At 36.4% G+C, this 27238-nt stretch overlaps 1 protein-coding gene across 1 annotated transcript in view; it reads right to left on the bottom strand.

Annotated features, from left to right (window-relative positions):
* LOC131427359 (uncharacterized) overlaps nt 1-24494 on the bottom strand; it is a 38273-nt gene extending 13779 nt beyond the window's left edge. Inside the window, exon 1 of the mRNA XM_058590479.1 lies at nt 24141-24494. The gene's annotated coding sequence lies outside the window, so the exon portion shown is untranslated. The remainder of the gene's footprint in view (nt 1-24140) is intronic.
* Nucleotides 24495-27238: the final 2744 nt, after the last annotated feature.

Raw genomic sequence — 27238 nt, 5'->3', positions numbered from 1 at the left:
CTAATAGTTCATTGGAGAATATGGTAAAGATAGGTTTTAAGTTTCCGTAGACGTGTTTACGATCATGAAAAAGGTAATATTTTAATTTTTTCCCCTAGCGACGCGAAACCCCGAAGCGAATGTACCTAAGTTCATCTTAGTCTTAAAGTGAATCTATCGAACAGCGACAGCAGATTTCACTCTACCTAATGGTTTTCGTATATGAGATAGCTACTGGAGCTGAAATGAATGGGGGTATCGTTACCCTATTTGATAAATATGATGACTTTAAAAAAAAACCAATGAAAAAAATTTCTGAAAGTTGTTATCATATGGAATTTTTCGTCAATTTTGCATGTATATCATTTCGTTCTTTACCAAATAAACATATTTGAATGAAACTTTCACAGAACACAGACTATACAATAAAAGCTTAAACTTATTGTGTGCCAAATGCAAAAAATTGTTTTACATACACTGGGGTCTCTTTTTACGCGGTTTTTTTAATGCGGTTTCTTTTTACGCGGATTTCCAAAGTTACGCGGATTTCCAAGGTTGAGCGGTTTTTTTCGGCATAAACAAAAAATTTCGATTCTCAAAATTTTTCTATGTCCCAAAGTCGATTTTCACAAAAAAAAATTTTTTTTTATTGCACCAGATCTGGACGTTTCATGCATTTCTAAGATATTTGGCATCAAACTTTTTATTTCTTTAGTTTGGAAGTTTTTTTTACGCGGATTTCCGAAGTTACGCGGTTTTTTTGCGCGGTTCTTTTTACGCGGTGCGTATCCCCCGCGCAAAAAGAGACTAACTTAACTAACTTAACTTTTGTCATTAAGGTCCGTCGCAAAAAATATAAGTTTAATTCATTTTCTACAAACCAAATGTTGTCGAACAGATTCATTGCTTTAAAATAATTTAACACTGCTTTAGTTCTTTCTTTAGGTCATCAGCAGGGGCTTCTCTCATGCCAGCCGGCAGCCCTGTTTGAGGTCGTACTTTGTTGAGTGATTCGCTGTATTTTACCAATTGGAGGAAAAGAGCAATACGGTGTGAAGGACCTTTTGAATAACACTGGGTGTAGTTTCATTCTCTTGACGTAGATGGCGCTCCGCGCACCCGATGTGTCTCATGGATTATCATATACCAGACCCTGTCAGCTTGGAGCGATCTCAATCTTCAGTTCAGCAACGCCATCGCACGGCATCACATTCAACATATCATGTCAATTGTATGGGTGCGCAGTGCTGCTGTTTTGGCGCGCACGAATTTGACATTTCTCTCCCCCATACTTCTATGTACGAGATTCGATGCAGACTCGCCTGAGGGCACCATGCTCGCAAAAAAGGATGTTGCCAATTATTTGTTCGGGAAAGATGAGAGCTGGATATCTTGTTAATATGATGTCTTTGCATAGACTAAAGCTAGTAAGCGCGCAAAAGGATATATTTATAATTCATTAATTTTTATATTTTGTATTTGTTCCTAATTTTTCACTATTTTTACAACGTTTACGAAATAAACGAGTTATGGACATCTTTTTCAATTCGTTCAGTGAGAGAATTGAAAAAAATTAAAAAGAGTAAAAGTTATTAGCAAATCAAATCTTGAATATCTTTTGCAACTTTTGCTTTTGCTTTCGAAGTGTGAAGTTTTGAAAATTCACCCAGGAGTGAAACATTCAACATGTTCTGAATTACTAGATTGAATTTTATTTTTCATTATTTCCCATTAACACACATTCGTAATTTATGACTATTGTTTTCATATCTTTTAAATCACCAGGAAGCAAAATATTGTTCTGATGAATATACAATGTAGATTACTTGAGAAATACAAAGTTTGCATAGTAGTAGTTTTTTTTTTACTACGGGGCGCCTTTTCCAAATTTGCTCGGTGGAAGAATAGGTAGAACCAATATTGCTCGAATATCGAACGTCAACGATCATCGTTCGTTTTCCCTCGCCTTTGTTCGATAACCGCTCTGGTATTCGGACTTGTTCGTATATTCGGGAACGAACGAAGCCGATGCTACATCGGTGCTGGCATGAACGCTTTTTCTACACAGTTTTTATTTGCATTGAACAAACCCCCGAATGACTTAACGCGAATGTGGAACGAATATTCATGCAGCGATCATCGTCAAAACCTACTTCGCGATGATCGTTCGTGCTGTCTTTGAAACAAGGAAATTAAGACGTTTTCCTTAGTATCAGTACCATAGTATTATGTGTGTGTGTGTGATGAATCATATCCCGGCACTCCCCCATTGCCGCTACCTCACGAGATATGACAAATTTATTAGATTTTTTTTTATTCAATAGTATAATATATATTTTTAGGCACACTGCTTAAGCTCTAAGATGCCAAGGGTATTTCCTAATCTTAATTAACGAAAATTTATTAGATGAAGAATGCTTCGCAAAGAATGGAATCCAACAATCATCGTGACGCTATTCGAACTAATTCGAGGAGTAAAGCAAATGAACCAGTGTTGGTGATTGCCGAAAATTTGACAGAAGCTGCTATATTGCTATCTATATTGTATACAACATTTTCAATCCGGTAGAAGATGCTACAAGAACTCGAGTCTCTCAATGCATGAATTTTGCTACATTTCTTCGCTCCACTTCATACTCAGAGTATTTCACGCCCTTAAAAAAAATTACAGTCTGATAATGATCGTTGCTGTGTGGAATTTCCCAAGAGAGAATCGCAAGTTGACAATTATCGCAGAAAATCGAATCGATGGTTCAACTTGATGTTTCTCATACTAGGTTGCAATATTTCAAAACCCTTGTGTGGAGCATTCACAGACATTTTCGTAGACACAACTTATACAAAGTTTATATGCACATAGTTAGAATAAGCAGCAATAGTAAAATGATTCTATAGCAATTATCAACTGCCTGTATAGAATCGGATCGCGAAACGAGAATAAGCGACCGCTTGTTGCTTCAGAGAAGATCCCCACAGCAGCGTGCTAACCTTTGATTCTCAGAAATGTCATCGAGAGAAATTCGCTCTCGCACTGGTGTCGATTCTATGTTGAATGAGCCATGCCGGGTTTTTGTTGTTTCGATGATTTCCGTCTCTCTTTGATGGCACTGATTCAATCGTTGAAGAGTTGCCAGTGATCGTTCTTTGATACAATGAAAGCCATCCTTGAAATGAACGAATGTATAAAACGAACATGCACGATGTATGCCAGCAACGAAAACTGTATTAGTAGATTCGTGTTCTCCACGATTATTGCTTGTTCATTTTCATCCTTCTCTCTTTTAGGGGACTGAATAGTTGAACGTTATTCGAGGCGAGTGTGAGTAATATAGGAATGTTCGCACTGAAGATGGATGAATGAACTAGTTACACGAAGAATATGTGCAACATTAGGTAGAACTTAATCGTGAACATCTCGAGTTGTACTTAAAGCAAAAAAATAATTCCTTATCCATGTCATCAAAACTGTGATCAACAATTCATAACTATGTTTTCAACAGTTTGCGGTAACCATGAAAAAACTAAAAAAATCGGTTTTCTCATTGTTTTTTAAACAATGAGGAAAACTCATGTGGTCATCAAACATGTGATGGCCTTTCTCGTACCCCCGACGACGGTTTTGAGGTAGTCATGCAAATACTACCTGTAACAAAAAGTTCCTGGAATCGCCACCGTGTGGCGCTCTCAGTCACCCGATTAGATTTTGCCATTGATATTCTATCAAATTTTCAGCTTAATACATTTGTAAAAGTTACACTGTGTGTGTCCCCGATTTTGTACAATTTTCAAAATGGAATTGAATTTGCAACAATGACTTTGCATTAAATTTTGCATTAAAAATGGTTTCAATGGTGCAACGACATTGCAAATGTTAGAAGAGTGTTTCGGAAACGATACTCTGGAGCAAACAGTCGTTCATCAGTGACACGAACGTTGCAGAAGTGGCCGTGAGCCTGTGACTGGTGAAGAGAGAAAGTTTTCAGTCGAAACAGAAGCCGAAGCTCACAGATTTCATTGATTACAAGGATGTTGTGTATCATGAATTCCTTCGACAAGGCCAAACTGTCAACAGTGAGTATTATTTGGGCGTTATGACACGTTTGCGTGAAACAATTCGTCGAAAAAGATCAGATTTGTTGGCAAATAACTCGTAGATTTTGCACCACGATAACCCACCGTCACACAATGTCATCGTTATCCGTGAACATTGGGAAAAAAACAAAATGAATACCATTCAGCAACCACCGAATTCACCTGATTTGGCTCCCAGCAACTTTTTCTTATTCGGTCGACTCAAAAAACTGCTCCGTGGAATGCATTTCAGCGCCTCTCATTTGCTTTTCGGCGACGTGTTGAACAGGTGCTTTCTCAACCATCAGAATAAACAACAGATTATTAGTCATTGCATTCAGCTTCTGAATATTGGATCTGAATTCGGGAACTGAACTCTGAAACAAAACTTAAAAACTGAATTTCGGACCTGATTTCAGAATCTGGATTCTGGTCCACCTGAATTCACTACTCAATTTCAGGTTTCGAGTTGTTTTCCAAATTTAGTTTCAGATTACAGGTTCAGAAATTGAAACTATGACTGAATGCTTATTCTAGATTCGAGAATTGCTTTCTTAACTAGATTTTAGAACTTAATCTAGTTCTTTAATATATGTTCGGAATTTGAATTTGAATTCTGAGTTCAGTTTTAGAATTTATTTCTAGAATTCAGAAACAGCATGCTGGAAAAAAAATCCGGAACTTGGATTCTTGAACTAGATTTTTGAACTGAATTCAGTTCAGGTTCGGAACTAAAGTTCTGAACCTAATTCGAAAGTAGGTTTTGAGCTCAGTTTTATTATTCTAATACTAAATTCATGACCTGAATTCTGGGTTCCGAACCAAAACTGTGCAACTGAACTTTGAGTCTGTTCTATATTTCGAATTTAAATTTTGAATTTAGTTTCGATTCCCGAATCCTGGTTCAGAATTTTGATTCTGTTGTAGATAAATTAATGGTTCTTTCTAGAACCACTGAAATGTTCCCAAAGGATCCGTAAAAGTTACAAAATTCACTCAATCAACTAATATTTATATTCGGAAGTGTGAGAGAAGTACGTCGGTTTTATTCGCATTCCTCCAGTTACATCTGTTACATTATCCAGACGCCTTTTTGATTTCAATTGACTAAAAGAAATAATTTTCTTTACGTTTCGTCTTAGACTCGTCGGTGCAGAGCAGTTCAAATTGAACTGCTTACTGCACAAAATTTAAACAGTACAATTTGAACCGCTAAGCAGACTTAAAGTTAACGAAACGTACAGAAAATTTAAAACGGTTATGTGCCCTAAGCACAAACATAGGCTAACCCAAAAATCAACATATCTGAATCGGCCAGTATAAACCGAAAACAACGTTTTTGTTCGGCACGTTGGTAAAGACTGGCACAACGGTGCGAAAAAAAATAATTTGTTAGACGAAAAATAGTATAGCAGTTGAAGGTTTATACTTCACTGAATCATATATCTACCATCGTTTGTACAGTCGAGGCATTTATAAGTTATTATGAGAATCCTAAATAGTGTTGTCGCCGAATTTCAAATGCTCACTCGATGACGGTAAATCATGTATTTTTTTCCTTCCACAATTTTTCGTTGGCCCCGGTGCCCTATTCCTCACCAGCGATTCCACTCACTGGTGTTTTGCCTTCGTAGGTTTGTCTGTCTGACTGCGTTCTGGGTTCTGGCTGTTGGTTGGTACACCAAGTTGTTACACCGCACAGCTTATACATGTACACGTGCATTCTATCCGTGGTGTCGAGGCGTGGACGGGCGTTCCACTCGTCGATTGAAAAAAGCGAGGTGTGGAAAGGGAAACGAAAATTGCCGCAGGAGTTTTTCCAACCAGAAAGGCACCTATTTGTCATTTTTCTTCGTTGACTGCCGCTACTGGTGCTGTTTCGTGCCGGGCGGTCACTGTGGTAGGTAGGTAACTGTGTTATCGCCGGTGGAAATTATACGGTACGCGTGCTGCCAATGGTTCTCTGATCCTGGCTGGTGTTTTCGACTGCAATTTTCGTTTTTATTTCTAGACGCATATAATTATGACAAATTTTCCATTGCTTTTGGTATGTCTGTCAGAACGACAGAATCGGATAAATTAGAGCTGTTTTTTTACATGTTAGTAATATAAAAAGGGCCTTCCAATTTCATTATCGTTGCTGCTTAGTGTTAAATTATTAACAAGCAGAACTAAGATCAACTAGCTTTCGTAATATTTTGATCTTAGTTTGTTTTTTTTAACATCAAAGTTTTTCTGGTTAGTTTATTAGCTACAATAAAAACTAATACGTGAATATACAAGCAACATCATTACTTGATAAGAGAACCAGAATATCGAGCTAATACAAATCACTCATTTTGTACTCGTATTAAACATTCGTAATTTTTCGCAAACGCTATACTATTTGAACATTTGGTGGCAGAGGATTAAAATTGTTTTGTACTTTTTTACGAAAATTACCTCGAAATATGTAAAATACTTTTAAAGTAATTCATGAAAATATTTCAAGCCGACTAAACATTCACTAGATCTACTTTCATCGTAAAACAGTTCCATTGGAATATTTGTTTGGAACATTAACTCTCGTGTTGAATCTTTATTCATAGAAATGTTGTTGATACCTAGCGACTATGAAAACCGTTTCTAACTCGAAGAACAAAGGTAACCCTGCTTTCTAACTACCGAAAAGTAGAATGAATTCCACCGCACCTGACTGAACGAATTAATTCATTCTCATATCAAGTTTGAATTGAAGAAGTTTTCAGTGTAGATTTCCGATCAAAAGACGTGTTCCAGATAGCTTCAATGTGTTTTGAAGAACAAGGTTATATCCATTCACGAAGAAAGTAGAGCGGAGAAAATTGAAATCAGCCTGCTTACGGAGTGATTTTCAGCCGTTTTTTCTCTGAACATCAAGCTTAATTGATTAAAGTCCTTATTAAACCTACTTGTTATTGGAATCGCAAGAATCGAGTTATGGTATAAATGACTGTATCATAATATTATTTATGTACAACTGCTGATCTCTGGTAGGACGATCAGAAGTGGCAGATTACGATTTAAATCTTCCGGAACGAAATAAACTAGCACAAATCTAGGAGATGCAAAAATGGTTTGTTTTAATAAATCAAAACAGCATCGAATAATTACTTGCCTTGTAAGGTTTGTGGAAAAACCCATGCTTCGAAACATTTTTTTTGTTGAAGTGACGACTTTTCGATCAATTGGGTTTAGTAATATGATAATGGAAGGCTTCAAATACCTGTGATAGACATTTTACTCCGAAATTATTCCAGAAATAAACAACAAAACAGGTGGAAAAGTTAAGATCCGATATAAGGAGTGTATCGAAAATAACCTCTACATACATTTGTGTTGTACGCATGTATTTGTGATGGTTTTAATGCTCACATCACAGCATGCTGTGCGTTTGGCTGTCAGCTTTCGTTTGTTTACTTGTTTGTGCGGTTGAAATTCTGCGTTTTCAGAATGTCGCGTATTGAAAAGGAAGTAAAAAAAAAGGTTCTGGACACAGAACGTGGTACCTCTAATCATGAAGAACAAATCAATGTCAATACGTGATTTGGCCAAAAAAGTAGGAACGAGTGTCGGAATGATCCAGCGTACTAAGAGGCGAAATCACGAATGGTCCAGCGTACCAAGAGGCGAAATCACCTACAAGAAGCAGAAAGTAGGTTTTGAGCTCAGTTTTATTATTCTAATACTAAATTCATGACCTGAATTCTGGGTTCCGAACCAAAACTGTGCAACTGAACTTTGAGTCTGTTCTATATTTCGAATTTAAATTTTGAATTTAGTTTCGATTCCCGAATCCTGGTTCAGAATTTTGATTCTGTTGTAGATAAATTAATGGTTCTTTCTAGAACCACTGAAATGTTCCCAAAGGATCCGTAAAAGTTACAAAATTCACTCAATCAACTAATATTTATATTCGGAAGTGTGAGAGAAGTACGTCGGTTTTATTCGCATTCCTCCAGTTACATCTGTTACATTATCCAGACGCCTTTTTGATTTCAATTGACTAAAAGAAATAATTTTCTTTACGTTTCGTCTTAGACTCGTCGGTGCAGAGCAGTTCAAATTGAACTGCTTACTGCACAAAATTTAAACAGTACAATTTGAACCGCTAAGCAGACTTAAAGTTAACGAAACGTACAGAAAATTTAAAACGGTTATGTGCCCTAAGCACAAACATAGGCTAACCCAAAAATCAACATATCTGAATCGGCCAGTATAAACCGAAAACAACGTTTTTGTTCGGCACGTTGGTAAAGACTGGCACAACGGTGCGAAAAAAAATAATTTGTTAGACGAAAAATAGTATAGCAGTTGAAGGTTTATACTTCACTGAATCATATATCTACCATCGTTTGTACAGTCGAGGCATTTATAAGTTATTATGAGAATCCTAAATAGTGTTGTCGCCGAATTTCAAATGCTCACTCGATGACGGTAAATCATGTATTTTTTTCCTTCCACAATTTTTCGTTGGCCCCGGTGCCCTATTCCTCACCAGCGATTCCACTCACTGGTGTTTTGCCTTCGTAGGTTTGTCTGTCTGACTGCGTTCTGGGTTCTGGCTGTTGGTTGGTACACCAAGTTGTTACACCGCACAGCTTATACATGTACACGTGCATTCTATCCGTGGTGTCGAGGCGTGGACGGGCGTTCCACTCGTCGATTGAAAAAAGCGAGGTGTGGAAAGGGAAACGAAAATTGCCGCAGGAGTTTTTCCAACCAGAAAGGCACCTATTTGTCATTTTTCTTCGTTGACTGCCGCTACTGGTGCTGTTTCGTGCCGGGCGGTCACTGTGGTAGGTAGGTAACTGTGTTATCGCCGGTGGAAATTATACGGTACGCGTGCTGCCAATGGTTCTCTGATCCTGGCTGGTGTTTTCGACTGCAATTTTCGTTTTTATTTCTAGACGCATATAATTATGACAAATTTTCCATTGCTTTTGGTATGTCTGTCAGAACGACAGAATCGGATAAATTAGAGCTGTTTTTTTACATGTTAGTAATATAAAAAGGGCCTTCCAATTTCATTATCGTTGCTGCTTAGTGTTAAATTATTAACAAGCAGAACTAAGATCAACTAGCTTTCGTAATATTTTGATCTTAGTTTGTTTTTTTTAACATCAAAGTTTTTCTGGTTAGTTTATTAGCTACAATAAAAACTAATACGTGAATATACAAGCAACATCATTACTTGATAAGAGAACCAGAATATCGAGCTAATACAAATCACTCATTTTGTACTCGTATTAAACATTCGTAATTTTTCGCAAACGCTATACTATTTGAACATTTGGTGGCAGAGGATTAAAATTGTTTTGTACTTTTTTACGAAAATTACCTCGAAATATGTAAAATACTTTTAAAGTAATTCATGAAAATATTTCAAGCCGACTAAACATTCACTAGATCTACTTTCATCGTAAAACAGTTCCATTGGAATATTTGTTTGGAACATTAACTCTCGTGTTGAATCTTTATTCATAGAAATGTTGTTGATACCTAGCGACTATGAAAACCGTTTCTAACTCGAAGAACAAAGGTAACCCTGCTTTCTAACTACCGAAAAGTAGAATGAATTCCACCGCACCTGACTGAACGAATTAATTCATTCTCATATCAAGTTTGAATTGAAGAAGTTTTCAGTGTAGATTTCCGATCAAAAGACGTGTTCCAGATAGCTTCAATGTGTTTTGAAGAACAAGGTTATATCCATTCACGAAGAAAGTAGAGCGGAGAAAATTGAAATCAGCCTGCTTACGGAGTGATTTTCAGCCGTTTTTTCTCTGAACATCAAGCTTAATTGATTAAAGTCCTTATTAAACCTACTTGTTATTGGAATCGCAAGAATCGAGTTATGGTATAAATGACTGTATCATAATATTATTTATGTACAACTGCTGATCTCTGGTAGGACGATCAGAAGTGGCAGATTACGATTTAAATCTTCCGGAACGAAATAAACTAGCACAAATCTAGGAGATGCAAAAATGGTTTGTTTTAATAAATCAAAACAGCATCGAATAATTACTTGCCTTGTAAGGTTTGTGGAAAAACCCATGCTTCGAAACATTTTTTTTGTTGAAGTGACGACTTTTCGATCAATTGGGTTTAGTAATATGATAATGGAAGGCTTCAAATACCTGTGATAGACATTTTACTCCGAAATTATTCCAGAAATAAACAACAAAACAGGTGGAAAAGTTAAGATCCGATATAAGGAGTGTATCGAAAATAACCTCTACATACATTTGTGTTGTACGCATGTATTTGTGATGGTTTTAATGCTCACATCACAGCATGCTGTGCGTTTGGCTGTCAGCTTTCGTTTGTTTACTTGTTTGTGCGGTTGAAATTCTGCGTTTTCAGAATGTCGCGTATTGAAAAGGAAGTAAAAAAAAAGGTTCTGGACACAGAACGTGGTACCTCTAATCATGAAGAACAAATCAATGTCAATACGTGATTTGGCCAAAAAAGTAGGAACGAGTGTCGGAATGATCCAGCGTACTAAGAGGCGAAATCACGAATGGTCCAGCGTACCAAGAGGCGAAATCACCTACAAGAAGCAGAAAATCTCGAAACAAAGTGTAGAACAGAAGAAGCGAGCAGCAACAAGGGCCCGGAAATTGTATTCGCGTCTTTTGCAGTGTCCGGATGCATGCGTTTCGATGGACGATGAGACTTATGTAAAGGAGGACTCAAAAACCCTTCCAGGTCCACAATACTTTACTGTCGTGTGAGTCGATGTGAGCGATGCGTACAAGACGATTCAAGTGGAGAAATTCGGTCGAAAGGTGCTGGTATGGCAAGCAATATGTTCCTGTGGTTTGTAGTCAACCATTTTTACACTACAGGAACTATAAATGCAGAAATCTATCGATCTGAGTGTCTCCAGAAGAGATTGCTGCCTTCATATAAGAATCATAGTACACTTCCATTGTTTTGGCCGGATTTAGCGTCGGCTCACTATGCCAAAACCACTCTCAATTGGCTTGCGGAAAAGGGTATAAATTTCGCTGAAAAAAATATCAATCCACCAAATTGCCCTCAGCTTCGACCCATCGAACGTTCTTGGGCAATCATGAAGAGGGTCTTAAAGAAGACTGGTAAGGCAGCTGGAAACACGCAGGAGTTCAAAAAAATTTGGGCTCAAGCGTCCAAAAAATGCGATGCAATATTTGTCCGGAACTTGATGAAGAGCGTTCAATCAAAAGTGCCAAAACTCGTGAAGGAATAACTTAAATTTCATCCGGTTTTCATTATACTCAAGTTTAATTTTGTACAATAAAGGATTAATTTTTAAGTTTGAATAAAATATCGTTTTTTATCATAATTTGAAAGAAAAATTTGTGGAAAGCTTATTTTCGATACACTCCTTAGATCAAACTTTGCCCTCTCCTTTAGTATGGATGGAGAGACAATTTCGACTCAAGATTGATTTTTCAAAATGCTGAATGTTTTTTTGCTCACATTTTCTTCAAATCGTTGTAGTATCTCGAATACTGGTAATTGTATGAAAATAATGTCTAACAAGAAAATGTAGGCAGCTAAGATGTGACACTAAAAAACTGTTTTAATCCACCTAGTGGTGCTATGATGTATTTCTTATATAAATCAGGTTTTCATTAATATTACTAAAGAATTCTTCAAAAACTTTTCTTTGAATATTGAATTAGAACAAAAAAGTTCGTTTGAGCATACACTAGCATAGCTTTTCAAATTTTTACACTAGCATAGCTTTTCAAATTTTTAATAGTTGTGACCTAAGTTAATTGGAATCCGGTATGAATTTTTATACACATCTCACCTTGTTGTCCCGGAACCGGAAGTCAAATCGGAACAAAAGTCAAAAGCAGTCTTTTTTTAAAGACTTTTATTGGAGTTTAAGTTCGAGAAAATCGACTCAGCTGTCTTTGAGAAAATGAAGAGAGTTCCGCTTTTGAGTTTTTGACCACTACTTCCGGTACTTCCGGAATCGGGAGCTGGAATCGGTTCGTTTGCCCAGCAACCAGCATAACCTATGAATTGAAACAATTTTGAGAACGTTTTTTTTTGCATCATCCCCGATAAGATGGTAATAACAAAATTATAACAACTGGAGTAAGTTATTTCAGTAATATTTTGTAACAAATTATAAAATATTTTTGGCTGGTAAGCTGTTAAAACAACAAAAATCATAACAAAAAAGACTCTAGCGGGAACAAATTCGTAACAGATTTTGGAACGATGATACAATCACAACTTTTATTGAATTTGATATAACTACAGAAGTCCGAAAGCAGAAAATTATAACAATAGTTGTAAAAAATTAGATGGCAAATTCAACACAGAAAAACTATATCACAGCTAACTTTCAGCATCGTTTCAATCCAAAATTGTTGAATGATTTTTTTATTAAATGAATAATTTATGTAGTGATCTGATTTCTTCTTTTAGTTTTTTGAAATTCAGATCATTATTTTTCGATATAAAGCAACGGAAGAACTCATTTTTTTTTCAATTAATGAACTTCATCATGAGTCTTGCAAATGAAAATAAAATATAACTGATTTTGTTATTATATTGTAATCATAAATTTTAACTTTGAACTGTTTTCATTTGTTAAACATCTCAAAATAACACAAATTGTTATACGTATCAACTGTTGATATACTTGTGTTATGATTTCGTTATGTGCATCTGTTCGGGTCGCTCTACTTGTCATGTTACAATTCCATATACTTTTGGAACCGGAAGCCGGAATTCTACATTAACTTATGAAAAGATAATACTTTTCATTTAAATATGAGTTTGATCGGTCCAGCCGTTTCTGATTTGTCTGTTTTTAGTTTTGGAGCACACCAGCACTTTTCCGGTACTTCTGGAACCGGAGACAAAGATCCGGTATATCTAAAATCACCTAAGCCTGTTAAAATTGGATGAGCGATCTCTGAGAAAATCGAATTCACTCTTTTAGTTCACTGCTGGGGCTGCTAGTCTGTTTTTTTTGTTATAATTTCCAAATTTAAATTTAAAAAAAAACAAAGGTTATGCATCTAAAACTAGAACACTTATGAATATACCCTAAATGTATTTTTTTTGGTAGTTCATGAATAAAAATAAATACCACTATGAAAAACTTTCGATTTGATGTTTTTGTTTTTCTACTTCCTGTGAATCTCTCAAGGGGTGAGCACATTGAATCGTGTCAGTACGGTGTGTATTTCGCGAGAAAGAAAGAATTTTTATCCGTACTTTGGCGACTCGACGTAGCCACACGTCATCTCAAGTGAGGTGACGCCAAACAGAAAGAAGAAGAAGAATGTTTTTGTTTCTAATGGCGTATATAGCAAATACTCCAAAAACTTCCCGAACACATGTTACGTTTGGAATGTAATGCACAGACTAACAGCCATGACAGTATGAGTAAATTCTTATACAAATAATTTTTCGTGGAGCACTAGTTCCACCTGCGCGAACTATTTACTATCGGTACACCTCTTGTGTTATGTAAAAGTTTTTTTACTAGTTGGTTTCCCCTCGTTTGTCAACATCGATCTGCTGCATGCAGGGATGCCTGATTTCATCATAATATTTGAAAATGAATTGTCACAATAAATTATTGGATTACGTTGATAATATATTTAACTTTTTTAGCGATGTTGGAAGGCAACCATTTATTTTTCTCAACTTTGCTCATCTAAATTATTTTTTATTGTGTTGGTAATTTTCACCCGAAATTAAGTGGCGGTAGACCAGAAGCAAGTAAATATTGTAACAAAACGGGTTCGATTTTGTATTGCGTTGGAGGATGAGAAGTAGGCACAAATATGTATATAGTTTTGGCAATATGTCTTAAATCTGTATCCTGCATGAAATTCGCATGGACATATACAAATCAATACATTACAGGTAATTCTGTATGAATGGCAGCTCTGTTGGTAAATGAAAAAAATAAACACAGTCTAGATGACAGACAGGATGTTTTTTATTGGGTAACGTGGCGACATCATGACATATGCGAGTACTGTCCTAACTAAAGGAATATTCGAAATGATTGTTAAAATGATCGAAGAATCTAATTTGAGTGTCTTGTCTGTTAGTCTGTGGTATAAGTTTGACCAGTCATTTCATTTCTGATTGTTCAGATATAATGATTTTCAACGAGAGGTCGAAAGTTGTTTAGTCGAACAAGACATTTTACAGGAGCTCAGCTTGACAAAAGGGTCATTTTGCTGGAAGCGCCATTTCATCTAATAATTTCAACCGACAATCATTATAGATGCTTTGGAGGTGTATGGCATATTAAAATCCGTTTGGTGACCCAAAACCTAGCTGGGAGGAAGATTTAAGTTATATGAGAAATTTTATATCATTACGATCTTTGGAATACAGTCTGTGTCAAAAGAAAGTGCACGCGTTTATTTCGATTCTTTCCTGCGACATGATCGACGATTGTACCGTGAGAGGTCTACTTTCCAGTAAATCGTTCATTGGTTTTCCCGCGATTTGGTGCTTCATATTCCCTCACACATTTTCAATCGGTATTACATGTGGAGTTGGTGAAGGTCTGATCTTTGTTGTGATGTTATTTTCTTCTCTTCATGTCTTCGTCAGGTGACTTCAGTGTATGGGATTCTATTTATTTATTTATTTATTTCGTCAAGCAAATGTAGACTACATATAAATTGTTTACAATGTTCACTTACATACTACGCATTATTTCTACGACAAAGCTGAGATTTTATTTGATTTTTAGACATAGTAAGGTCAAGATGTTCACAGTATTGATTGTAATGGCGCATTATTCGATTGACTGGACTGAATTTTGCATAATTTGTTCTAGCTTGTTTTTCTAAAAATAATTTCCTGGAACGTAATTGACGGCTAGGTATATAAAAATTTAATTGCGATAATAATGGAGCTGATTGAATGCGTTGAGAAATAATGTCGCTGATAAAATAAAGCATTGCAAAGTCGCGGCGTTCTTTAAGTGTTTGAATATTGATGAGCATGCAGCGTGCTTCATATGATGGTAGAGGAAATGCTGTCCAGTTTAATTTACGAAGTGCATATAAAAGAAATTGTTTTTGAATAGATTCGATGCGTTCTTCGTGAATAATATTGTATGGATTCCATACTAGGCTGCAATATTCCAAAATAGGTCTGACATATGTAGTGTATAATAATTTAATTGTGTATGGGTCCTGAAAGTTATGACTGAAGCGTTTAATAAAGCCCAGCATGCTATTAGCTTTATTGATTATGGTATTGTAGTGTTCCACAAAAGTGAGCTTGGAGTCTAAGATTACGCCTAAATCTCTTACAATTTTACATTTTTCTACAAGTTGATTTCCTAGATGTATGTTTATAGGTATAGTTTCATTTTTCCTACTGAAAGTTATTGAGTTACATTTTTTTACATTGAGTTGGAGATTCGTATACGCTTGATGATCTTAATTTTTGTGATTACTCCTAAACATTTTCTCAACTGACCTCAAAAATCCACGGCGATAAATTTTGACCATCTTTTCTGTGTTTAGCTTGTAGTTGAATCAAATAATTTGTAGGGAATCGATAGGAACACTATAAAAATGAACACTGAAGAAAAAAAAATTGTAATACTTTTCCAAAAATCCGAAAATTAACTGATAAAATTCAATTAAATCTTTAATTTGTATTTACAGCAGTTAGTAAAATTTATTTAAAATTACACAATTTAGTCACAATTTAATTATACTTTTTCAGTGGCACGACAGTACTCTTTCACTTGATACACTAGAGATAACGAAATACATATCTGTATTGTAACAATTGTTATACTTAAACACTTTGCAAAATCATGTAAATTTACTTTTTAATAGATGCACATAAAAGGAGCGTCGCAATTCACTTGAATTTACATCTCAAAGTAAGTAAAAATGAATCATATCAATAACTTCACAGCTAAATTAGCTGAAGTTGACATCGAAACAGACGCAATATTTTTTTCGTACATGTTAAACATGTACTCTGTCAAAACCCAAATGTTTCGGCATGCTTGAACTTACGTCAAGTGAAAGTTTCATTTTTTCTAATAGCAAAAGTGGGACGTGATAGGGAAATAGTAGTGGTGACCAAAAAGTGTAATTGTAAATTTTTTTATTAAAGGCAACTTTAAATTGTTTACTATATTTTTGTTTTAAACTTGTTTTTAATATCAACATTTGATGTAAATTTTGTTTGTTTCTTCTCAAATACGTGCCTCATCCACCTAACAGTGAGATTATATCAATGTCCAATTGTGTCATACGGTTTCAAATGAATTACAAAGATTCAATAAATGTGATGTTATCAAAATCAAACAGTTGAGTAAATTCTGGAATGTTTCATGTCTTATGGTATGCTACTAATTTTTTGCAATTTATACATTGCCATATTTTTCAGATACATTTAGTGACTGAACATTTTTACACCTCCCAAGAAATTTTGTGAACGCAGAACATATTATCAAACATCAAATAGTACACCCATCTCCATTTTTACTCTGGAAATACATACCGAGCACGATAAATCCGTATTATTTAAAATAAATCTCGAAAAAAGTTCGTGTTGTTACGAGAAAAATTACAAAAAATTCGCATAGTTTCGGAAAAAGATTGCGCGGTTTCTGAAAACAACACGATTATTGTCACGGTTTTTTTATACCAACAATGTTTAACATGGTATTTTGATTCAACAATTATGGTTATTGATCATAGCTTTAAGATGTTACCAATAATGATATATTGAAGAACCGTGCGAAAAAAGTCGAATAAAAATTAAATTGAGTGTATGAAATTCTGTTCTCCCAACAACTATAGTTTAGGGGACGGGTATACCGTAATGGGTAAGTCGGTGCCTTTCACGAGCCCACCTGGGTTCGATTCCCAATCCCGCACATAGGCTCAGAAGAGGCGAATGACCTTAAGGTTAAAACCTATATAATCGAAACAAAAAAACTATAGTTTACAGTTTAAACCCATCAAGTTGAAAAAATGTTTCGTATTCGAAAATATTGCCCTCTTTAAAATCATACTATGTCATATTAGAACGATTATGTTGTCTAAAATGGACCGTACTGAAATCGAAACGTTTCAAAATACCATAAAAAATAGCGCTAGTTGTTGAAGTTTGATAAAAATTGGCCTAGCCATCTCTAATATCTCGACCTCTTTGACAGCAAAGGAGGAGTAACAGCCGAAACATTCTGGTATTTGTAAAGCTTCACGTTTTTTTTATGAAAAATAATCGTTTACACACGAGAATATGATTCTACTGATCATAAGCAATAAATTTCGCTCAGAGTAATCTTTTTACAAGAAGTAATCGTTCTCGAGATTTTTAGATGTGAAATTCAGATTTTTGTTCAAGTGCACAGTTTTTTAAGTGTTAGAAAACTGTATATATCATTTAGAATATCTTTTCTTGCATGAATAGACATGTTGGAATGGCGTAATTTAACGATAATCTTCGTACCTACGATTTCATGTCAAAATATATCAAGAAAGGTTAAGTCAAGAAAAAAAGTAACTACAGATAAACCTGTTGCTCTTCAGCTCTAGAATCATATTCTGGTGCTTAAATGATTATTTTACATGAAAAAATGAAAGTTTGACAAATGGGTTTATATTAGTTTTAGCTTGAACTTTTTAATTTTTGAGAAGACACTAATCAAATTTACGTCAAATTCAAAATAAAAATATTTAAAACTTGTTTCAATCCACCTGGTGGTGTTATGATGACATTCTCATATTAAATCGATTCAATAATATATGAGAAAATGAAGTGAGCTTCAAATTGCTCACTATTTCCGGGACTTCGTAAACCGAAAACGGGATACCGGTATAGTGAAATTCTGTTCATTCAACCATCAACGATTATAAACAAAAAACTGAAACAGTTTTGAGCTCAATTTAAAAGAATTTCTGAATTTTCTGCACCTTTCGGCTCCGACCAACCTTTTATTTGAATTTGATTTAAAAAAAATCTTATATGAGTTTTATATGGTCTCAGGATCTGTGTACTAGAGAAATGTATCAGCCAATTTAAAGAATTCGTTACTAATCAGATGGTTATTTATGGAAATAACTACTATTGAAATTACTACTCTTTACGTTTTGTCTAGAAATTACTTCTCTCCAATTTGTCCCTTGAAATTGACATTTTACACTGTGCACCCTGAACCTCTGGAACCGGATGCTGGATCTGAATAAAAATCGAAACATTCTTATGGCATTTTAAGACCTCTCAATTGAATCTGAGATGATGGAAGTCAGTTGAGCCATCGTAGAGGAAAAAGGATGACATTAGTTATATTTAATAAACCACATCACCCTGTAATTTCGCAACCGGTAATCGGATCCGGATGAAATTTAGAGATCTTGTATGGGGATCTAAAGTGGTAAAGGTGATTTTCTTAAGAGCTTGCTGATTTGAAATTTAAAATAAAACACATGCCAAATTATGAAATGACCAAGCTTTTTTTCTTTTGGTAGATAATTTCTTGCCATTTAACATTTAAATATGATTTCGGGCATATGGCCGCCACGACTATTTTTCACAAAGGTTCCTGGTTTATTCATATAAACCAATAACTTGAAGTATCCCCACAAAAATAATCGAGTGGCGTCAAATCACACGATCACGGAGGCCAGTACGCCGGTTCATTTCTCGAAACAATGTTGTCGTTTAAATGTTCTTCAATAAGTCGATTGTTTCGGCCGCAGTATGACAAGTGGCACCATCCTGTTGAAACCACATTTCGTCCCCATGCATATCTTGAAGACTTGGCAACAGAAATTCATTGATCATGGTTCTGTATCGATTTCCATTCACGGTAACGCGCCGTCCTTCCTCATATTCAAATACCGAGGACCGATGATTCCACCAGCCCATAGACCGTACCAAACAGTACATTAATCTATCTCTATTCAACCAGAAATGCGCCAGGCATCATGCGAATTTCTCCTTTATACTCGTTGATAACAAGCATTTAAGGAAACTATAATTTTGCGATATTTCTAGTAATTTCATACACCTAAGTTTATCACTAATTGTTGATCATATTTCCTATAGCCTAGAGAAAAAAATATGTTGGGTTAAGTACAATAAGAGACTTTCATGATCCAGTTCTACCCATTTTTTACCTTTTTTTATAAATATAAAAAAATAGGTGTATAATTCGCTCAAACTTTAGAAAATTTTTCCGAGACCCGGAGGGCCGAGTGTCATATACCAATCGATTCAGCTCGACGAACTGAGCAAATGTCCGTGTGTGTGTGTGTGTGTGTGTGTGTGTGTGTGTGTGTGTGTGTGTGTGTGTGTGTGTGTGTGTGTGTGTGTGTGGTGTGTGTGTGTGTGTGTCTGTATGTGTGTTGTCAACTAAGAGGTCGAGATCTCAGAGATGGCTGGACCGATTTTGATCAAACTAGTCGCAAATAAAAGGACCCAGAACGCTATTGAATGGTTTTGAGATCGGATGTTTACTTTTTGAGTTACACGAAGTTTTATGTCAAAATTTTCAGTTTTTGACAGTATCTGTCACATTTGATCTTGAAAACAGAATATGTTCCCAGGCTTAGATTCCGCACGGTAATAGCTATCCAACAAGCAGGCGCGTACACAGGGGGGGGGGGGTTTAGGGGTTCAAACCCCCCCCGAAACAAAAAATTATAACCCATGGGAAACATTGTGATATAAATTGTACATGTGTTGATTTATCACCATGTTCTAAAACCCCCCCCGAATATTTTCTCTGGCTACGCGCCTGCCAACAAGCCATAGATTGGTAAAATCCGTCCATTTTTAACGGAGATATCGATATTTTTATGTAAGCGACTTTTTACCCTATTCCAGCAGTAGGACTTTTGAGCGCTGTATGTCAAAGCAATGCTTGGGAGCAACGTGAAACAGGATTTTTTATACTGTTACATACAATTGTTTCTAAATACCAAAAAGACTGTGTAAAGCATTCTTTTTCATGACATTTTACTTGGACCAATTTTAGCACGGTTCGTTTTTAGCAACATAATTGTTCGAATATGACATTGGTAAACCAAATGATGGCAGCATTTTCCAGTTGAAAGCAATTCCATAATTATATTGATTTAAACTACTTACAGCAATAAATGCTGGAAGAACATAACAACCATATACCATTCGAATAAGTTCGTCGAGATCGGCAAATGCGTGTGTGACAAATAATTTTACTTAATTTTTTTCGGAGCTCAACCGTTTTCTACAAACTCAGATTCATATGAAAAGTCGTATGCTCCTAAACAATGTTCCTAAATTATGTTTGGATCCGATTTCTGGTTCCGAAACTACAGGATGATATATGATATATAAAATTGTGAACCCATTTTTCTCGTATATGGCTGAACCGATCTCAAATTCAAATGAAAAGTTTTAAGATCCTGTAAAACATCTTGCTTTTCAGTCAGATCCAACTTCCGGTTTAGATGATACAGGATGATTAGTATAAAAATGTCTATTTCACATAAATTAATCAGGTTTATCGGGTTTGCAGATTTGGATAGTCGATAACCAAATAAACTTATTTCAGTTTTAGTGGTATTCAGTTTTCGATTCGGATTTAATACGCACTACGATTTCTCAAAGATGTTTATACTAATTTTCAAACATTTTGAAACAAATGTAAACTATACAGCTACTCAGGTGAATTTATCTGACTTCGGCTACACCGATTTTCGAATTCCGGTTCCAGTATCGAATCGTTTCTCAAAGCTCAATCGTTTTCTAAAAGAAAAGCCAGATCTACAAAGACAAAATTAATTAATATTATCCAATTCTGACTTCCGATTCTGGAATTACAAGATGATGAATTTGCAAAATTCAAACCGATATAGAAAATGACAATCCCGAAAAGCTTAAATGTTGGACTCAGAACTATTGCAATTTATTCGTCATATGACCATACGAATCGGTTTGGGTTATGCTAGTTCCTGAATACCGGCCCTGGAAGTACCTTGAATTACCGTAAACCCTAAGTGGAACTTACTCCGACATATCATGGAATCAATTGTCACGCTTTTAGATTCAAATTCGATCCGATTTGCAGTCTCGATATTACAAAGTAATGAGTGAATAAAATCTCAAATTGCCGCTTAATTCGATGGACATAGAAATAATGTCATGAGAACTGAAACACCGAAGAATATTCATGCAAAAAACACATGCGGATTGATAAAAAAAAGGTATCATCTCACTGCTAGGTGGATTAAGCACGTTTTTACAGGGTAAATTTTGAAAAGGCTTAATACTTACGACTTACTTTACTAAGGTAAAGTAAGTCGTAAGTATTAAGTATTCAGTACAAAAAAAAACCTAAAGTAAGTATTAAGTATTCACGACAAAAAAGTAAGTAAGTATTCACGACAAAAAAACCCGTTATTATATGAACTAAAAATGCTTCCATGTGAATTTGAGTTTATGAAAATCGGTTCAATATTCTTTGAGCAAAGTAAGTGATATTATTTTAATATTTTTAGTGCATTTATGAAATTCAGGAGCCTTGTATGAGACCTTAGGGCCTTTTATTTGAAATGGTACCTTAGTTTCAATCCTTTCAGCCTTCGCGATGATTTTTATTTTTTTGGTGCATCCTATAATTTTGGAACCAGAAGTCGGATTCATTTGAAATTAAGGAACTTTGTATAGGACCACTTGCACTTTTTGGTAACATTTTTTCAGTATTAGAAAATAACGAAACGTTAAAAACAACCATGCTCTCGTACAGGGTTGTATTTAACAATGTAGTTAACGACTCCTCCACTAAAGGATTTTAACAAAAAGTTGTAGTTCTTCGCGCACAGTCTTAAAAAATATTCGATTTTTTTCAGGGTATATTTATCAAGAATTTCTTATTGTTTTCATACAACTTATGTGAAGTTTTCGAGGTACAATAATTTGAAAGAAGCGCGTGACAAAATACATCCGCTCTTTAGAAAAAACAGTCTGGAATCGAATTGGTCTCTCCATACGTGCGAAACAGGGTTTGTTATACTGAAAACGGGGATAAACTTTCATCCCGATGGCAGTATGTGAAGCCTGATGACTTGCTACCTATTTTTGGATTTGCTCAGCTCTATAATCGAAACAAACAAAAAATAAGGTAAAATTTAATGTTTAACAATAGTTCCGAAGTGAAGCTACAAACGAATTGAATGGAATTTTACCGACGGAGGAGCATCGTCACCTTGATAATCAGATGGAATTAAGTTAAGTTATTCACAGCTTAACGATAAATAAATATTATAAGGTTAATTTGTATTATTAGAGCTTTTTCACGATTTTCACAATTTCAATTGGTTGGTTCAAATAAACTGTGTCAATTACTTGCAAAAGGTTAGATACAAAATTCAGCCAAAGTTTATTACCTAATACAAAATGTTGCTTAATTGAATTCATTAATTATGTGTCAATGCCCAGCTTATAAACTACACACTTAAAATGGATTACTGATTTAGCTGTTCAAGCCTCGGTAGCTAATTTTTTCGGTATAAACAACGTTTTATCACAGCGTTTTACTTACAATCTCAGAAAAGAAGCCATTGGTGAAAAACGCGAAAGCAGTTTCCTCCGCTATTGCTTGATGAATCGTCAAGAAAAAAACATCAGTTTGTTTAGAAAAATGTACCGAACAAACCGGTGTTTTTTTTTCTTAACGAGGAAACTGCTTTTGCTTTTTTTAACAATGAATGTTTTCCTGAGATTGTAAGTAGAACCTTAGGGTACCGCTATCAACTAACGTTTATTTGTGCTGATGAAAAAGTTCGGTAGTTCGGCTGCTCAAAACTCGCCAAAGAGAGAAATGAATTACCGAATGAAGTTTAGTGTGCAGTCTAGCAGACATTGTGCTTGAGAACTCATTATATCATAAGATTAAGGAAACCGAAATATTGGAGGTAATTAATGAACGCTTACATAATTGTCGTTTTGGTAAATCAATCAAACATAAGGTCTGACATCGAAAAAGTTCAGCGCCAATCAGCAACGTTTGAACTTCTAACTACGACAGTCGGGAATCAACCACCATTGTATTAGCAATCTTACCGGCGGAAGTGAGTTCATCCCTATTCCTCGAGGACAAACCCGGTACAGTGCGGCTCACCCGTAGAGAAGCGGAAACCATTGTCCGCTTTTCGACAAGATCAAGAATTACGTGTCGCAATTCCAACTAGCGTGAGAAGCGCCATAAAAAGATTCTCCGCTCAGGGTGTTAGCTTACAGCATAAGGCTGTCGACGCCACCCACATCCAGCTAGAGCCATCACTGCAAACACGACGTATCCTGAACAATTGTCGGTCCGGGGGGTAAATTGGAAGGGGAAATGTGGTATCCGCCAAGCACACACTCCCATCACGCATCATCATGCCATCGCCGAAATCTTTAGCATAGCACCGCAATAAAACTTTGACGATGACGGTCGCTGGCGCACCGAATCTCTCGGTTCACAGCGAGGCACGACGATTCCCCATCAGAACACGGCCAGACCGAAACCGAGTCCGACCAGAAGGAGCAGATGACAAATAACCGAACCATGAACTTGTAAATTTTATTTCATGTATTTTGCCTGAACTGGATTGCCGCGCGTAGATTGGTGGGTCGAGTCATTGCCGTCGTCAATGTGAAGAGTTACTACTGCTAGCTGCCTGCTAGCTACCAATGACGCCCAGAAGGGTAACCACTAAAGGCAACAGACAGAACACCGACAGTGTGGGTGGTGGGTGGAATCGGACGGGAAACTACACAGAGGTGCACGTGTGGGCGGGTTGCGGTCGGTGACTGATTGCTTCAAGTGGTCGAACGGATATGGCCAGCCAGTCAGCGCGGTCACAGGATGGGACTTGAACAAAGTGCGCTGCCACCAACCGACGGACCGAAGGATTACGATGTGAGTGACGGGTGTCGGAAAGGTTATGATTTTACGCTCATTTTCTTTTTATGGTTCGAAGGATTACTGGCTGGCTTTGCCATTCTTCTTTATGGATTGAACCGACGGGTCAGAGCGATGGTATTCGGAACGGAATAAAGGATTAAAGAAAATCTACCTTTTTCACACCGACTCGATGCCCGATGCTATGTGTTTTTCTTGTTGTTGTTGTTTTTGTTGATTTAGTATCCTTGTAAGAATGTTTTATCCCAGGATTCAGCTTCTCTGTCACACTGGAACGTAACACACAGAAACCACTAAATCTTGTTTGTACTTCCTTGCGGTGACCACAATTTACACCAGTTCACCAGTCCTTTCTTGTGGTGAGGATAACAGTTATTCACACACGTGTTTTGTACTCAGAATGATTCAGTATAGTAGAACTTCGCGCCCGGTTCAACAACTTCCAGGGAGAGCGTGCGAACGTTCCGACGTCGTGCCACAGACTGCCGTCTGTTATTGTGCCACGCTTCCAGTTGGCTGGCAAACGGCAGTCAGGAAATCCTTCGAATTGCACGACTCGTTGGGTGGCTGGATGGCTGGTCTGTCGGTCAGGCAGAGAAAAATGAGAAATTGGCACGCGCAACCGAGAGAAAATTTATGTTACGCGAGAGAGTGCCAAAGCGATTATCAGACAGGACCTGTACGTAGGAGAGGCCAAAAAGGTCCTCACACCAGGCACCCTTCCACCGCCACCCGGTTCGAGCTGTTCGGCATTCCGGAACGGGGCTGACGACGGCGGTGATGACTGATAGATACAGAGCAGGCAGCCAGCATGGCAGGAAGAAGGATTTCACGCGTGGTGTAATGTTCAGATGGCACGCGCGGTTGATTTGGATTTGCCGGTTTTAAGGGGGATCAACACTGGAATGAGATAGGAGGCGGTTGGTGCTGATGATTTTATAATACAATTTCGTAACCTAACTCTCGAAGCCGCGCTAGCTATCTTTGACGGGTGGTCGTGGATGGGGGATAGAAGGGACGATTATCGTGTGGTGGTACCGGACTAGTTAAAAATTGACGCTGATAAACACTGTGGATACATTCTTTTAGATTTTAGTCGAAACATGGAAACCCCGTTCTCGGACAATGTAAGCGAGAAACCGAATGTAACGGTGGGAAATCGAAACGTATCCAGTGGGACTACGAAAACTGGACGATATGGCTCATTCCATGCTTTCCTTGCGTTGTGTTCCTTTCGGGAGGGGGAGTAGGTTTTGTTCGTTAGCCGCTCAGTGGAGCTTTATGTGTGACTTTCCTTTTTTCTGATATCACTGGGGTGAGGGCTAACCCTAAATATAAGGTTGTTAGATCGAGCAGCTGGAAATACTGAAAACTTTACACCAAATGCTGAACAAACTTGATTTGCATTTTGGGGATTCAATGTTACTCCCTATGGATGGTATATGTTGATCAGGTGGCCCAAAATGTTTGTTTGATGTTATTTAGATTCTCATGTTTCAAAATCCTGATATTCGAAAACATAACGCATTGCTGTATCGAAGTTTTCATTCAAAACAATACAAATACGAAAATACCAATGTTTCAAATAAACTAGTCACTTGAGCCTTATGAGCTATAATAATTGCTGCCTGGTCATGAAAAACATGGAACAGATAAACAATTTTGGGCGAAAATGTTACTGTCCACACCTGAATAATTTTTTTATAGTGGAAGTATTTCACAAAATATTAAAACTGTTATACTTGTCAAAGACAGCAGTGTAACTTACAACTATTACGCTTTAAAAGGTAAATGATAGAGTGAATTCGTCTTAAAAAAACACAAAACTAATTTCAATTTGAAGAAAACAACTGCTCTTGAAGCTTAAGTCATTTCATATCTGGACACACTATTCATTTTATTGTAGCGCTCCTAGTTGTCAGATCTGGAATGTTTTGACGGAAGCTTGTTATAACATGCTAGGACAGGACCATACAACTGGCTTCTTTTTCCAAAAAATATGTCTCTTCTTATTCCGGTTGCTCCCTGTTATAAATAATACATGCCTCGCGATCACTGTTGCCAGTAGAGATAATTATTCATTTTGAAAAGCTTCTCCCCTTATAACATGCGTTTATTTATCATTTGAAAACACTTGGACAAATGTTATACCAGTCAAAAATATAGCTCTGAAATAATTTTGATCAGGTGCTTGTTTTTTAAGAAAACGTTTAGTTGTAACAATTTAATAAAATTTCACTAAAACACATTTTTGGGTACTAAATTTTTGCAGCTTTATTAACTAAAGTATCGAAATTATTTAATTTGAGAGAAATACTAACAAATAGAAGCATCCAACAAATAGAAGCATGGGGACGAGTATAGCGTGATGGGTAAGTCGATGCCTTTCACGCAGCCTGCCTGGGTTCGATTCCCAACCCCGCACATAGGGTCAGAAAGTTTTTCTGGCCCGAAGAGGCGAATGACATTAATGTTAAAGCCTCTATAATTGAAACCAAAAAAAAAATAGAAGCATCCAAAGATACCACTTACCACACTTCGTGATATCAGGCTTTCTCTTTGTATCATCCAGTGATTGTTAAATGTACTCGAATACTTTCCACATTGACTGGACTTAAAAACAAATTGAACATAAATCCTATTGAAATTAATAATTTTAAAAAGATGATCTGAAAAAACAAAATATGCAATTTCAAACTACTTTGTTACCGACGATACTGACACTTTTTCTACCACCCTGCAGTAATATTAATTTCAACAACTTATACTTGCTTATGTCAATTACAACCAATTACGAGCAGGTCCGAAAATTGTTCTCGAAGTGGATTAACAATTTTCAGGTCCTGTCCTAGATAAAATGATTCATTTTGTTTCAAAATAATTATTGTAGTTTTCAGCGGGCATAGAGTGCGACGGAATCGCCGCATTATAGCGAAATAATGAGGTGCCAGGTTGCAGATTTGCATGTAATGTAAGTTTTAATATTATGTTGTTTGTTTTTCCTCGTCATACTTAAAAAAATTAACACTTGCATTGGAGTATTTCTAGTACACGTGAAAATTTTACCTGGCATATCTGCCAGGAGTTGGACAGTTGTTTTAACCCCTTCGCTGTCTGTTGTATTGAAGTTGCTGTACATTGTTGTTTGATATAGGGTAAGGGCTCTCTATTTCATCTCAGCTCCAATTTCCATCTCATTCCTTCACCTCATAACTTTGAACATTAATCATATCTTTAAACGTACCTGAACAA

This window comes from Malaya genurostris, chromosome 2, assembly GCF_030247185.1.
Source record: "Malaya genurostris strain Urasoe2022 chromosome 2, Malgen_1.1, whole genome shotgun sequence".
NCBI classification, from domain to species: domain Eukaryota; kingdom Metazoa; phylum Arthropoda; class Insecta; order Diptera; family Culicidae; genus Malaya; species Malaya genurostris.
The sequence above is the reverse complement of the archived record's forward strand: the minus strand, read 5'-3'. Positions and strand labels throughout refer to the sequence as shown.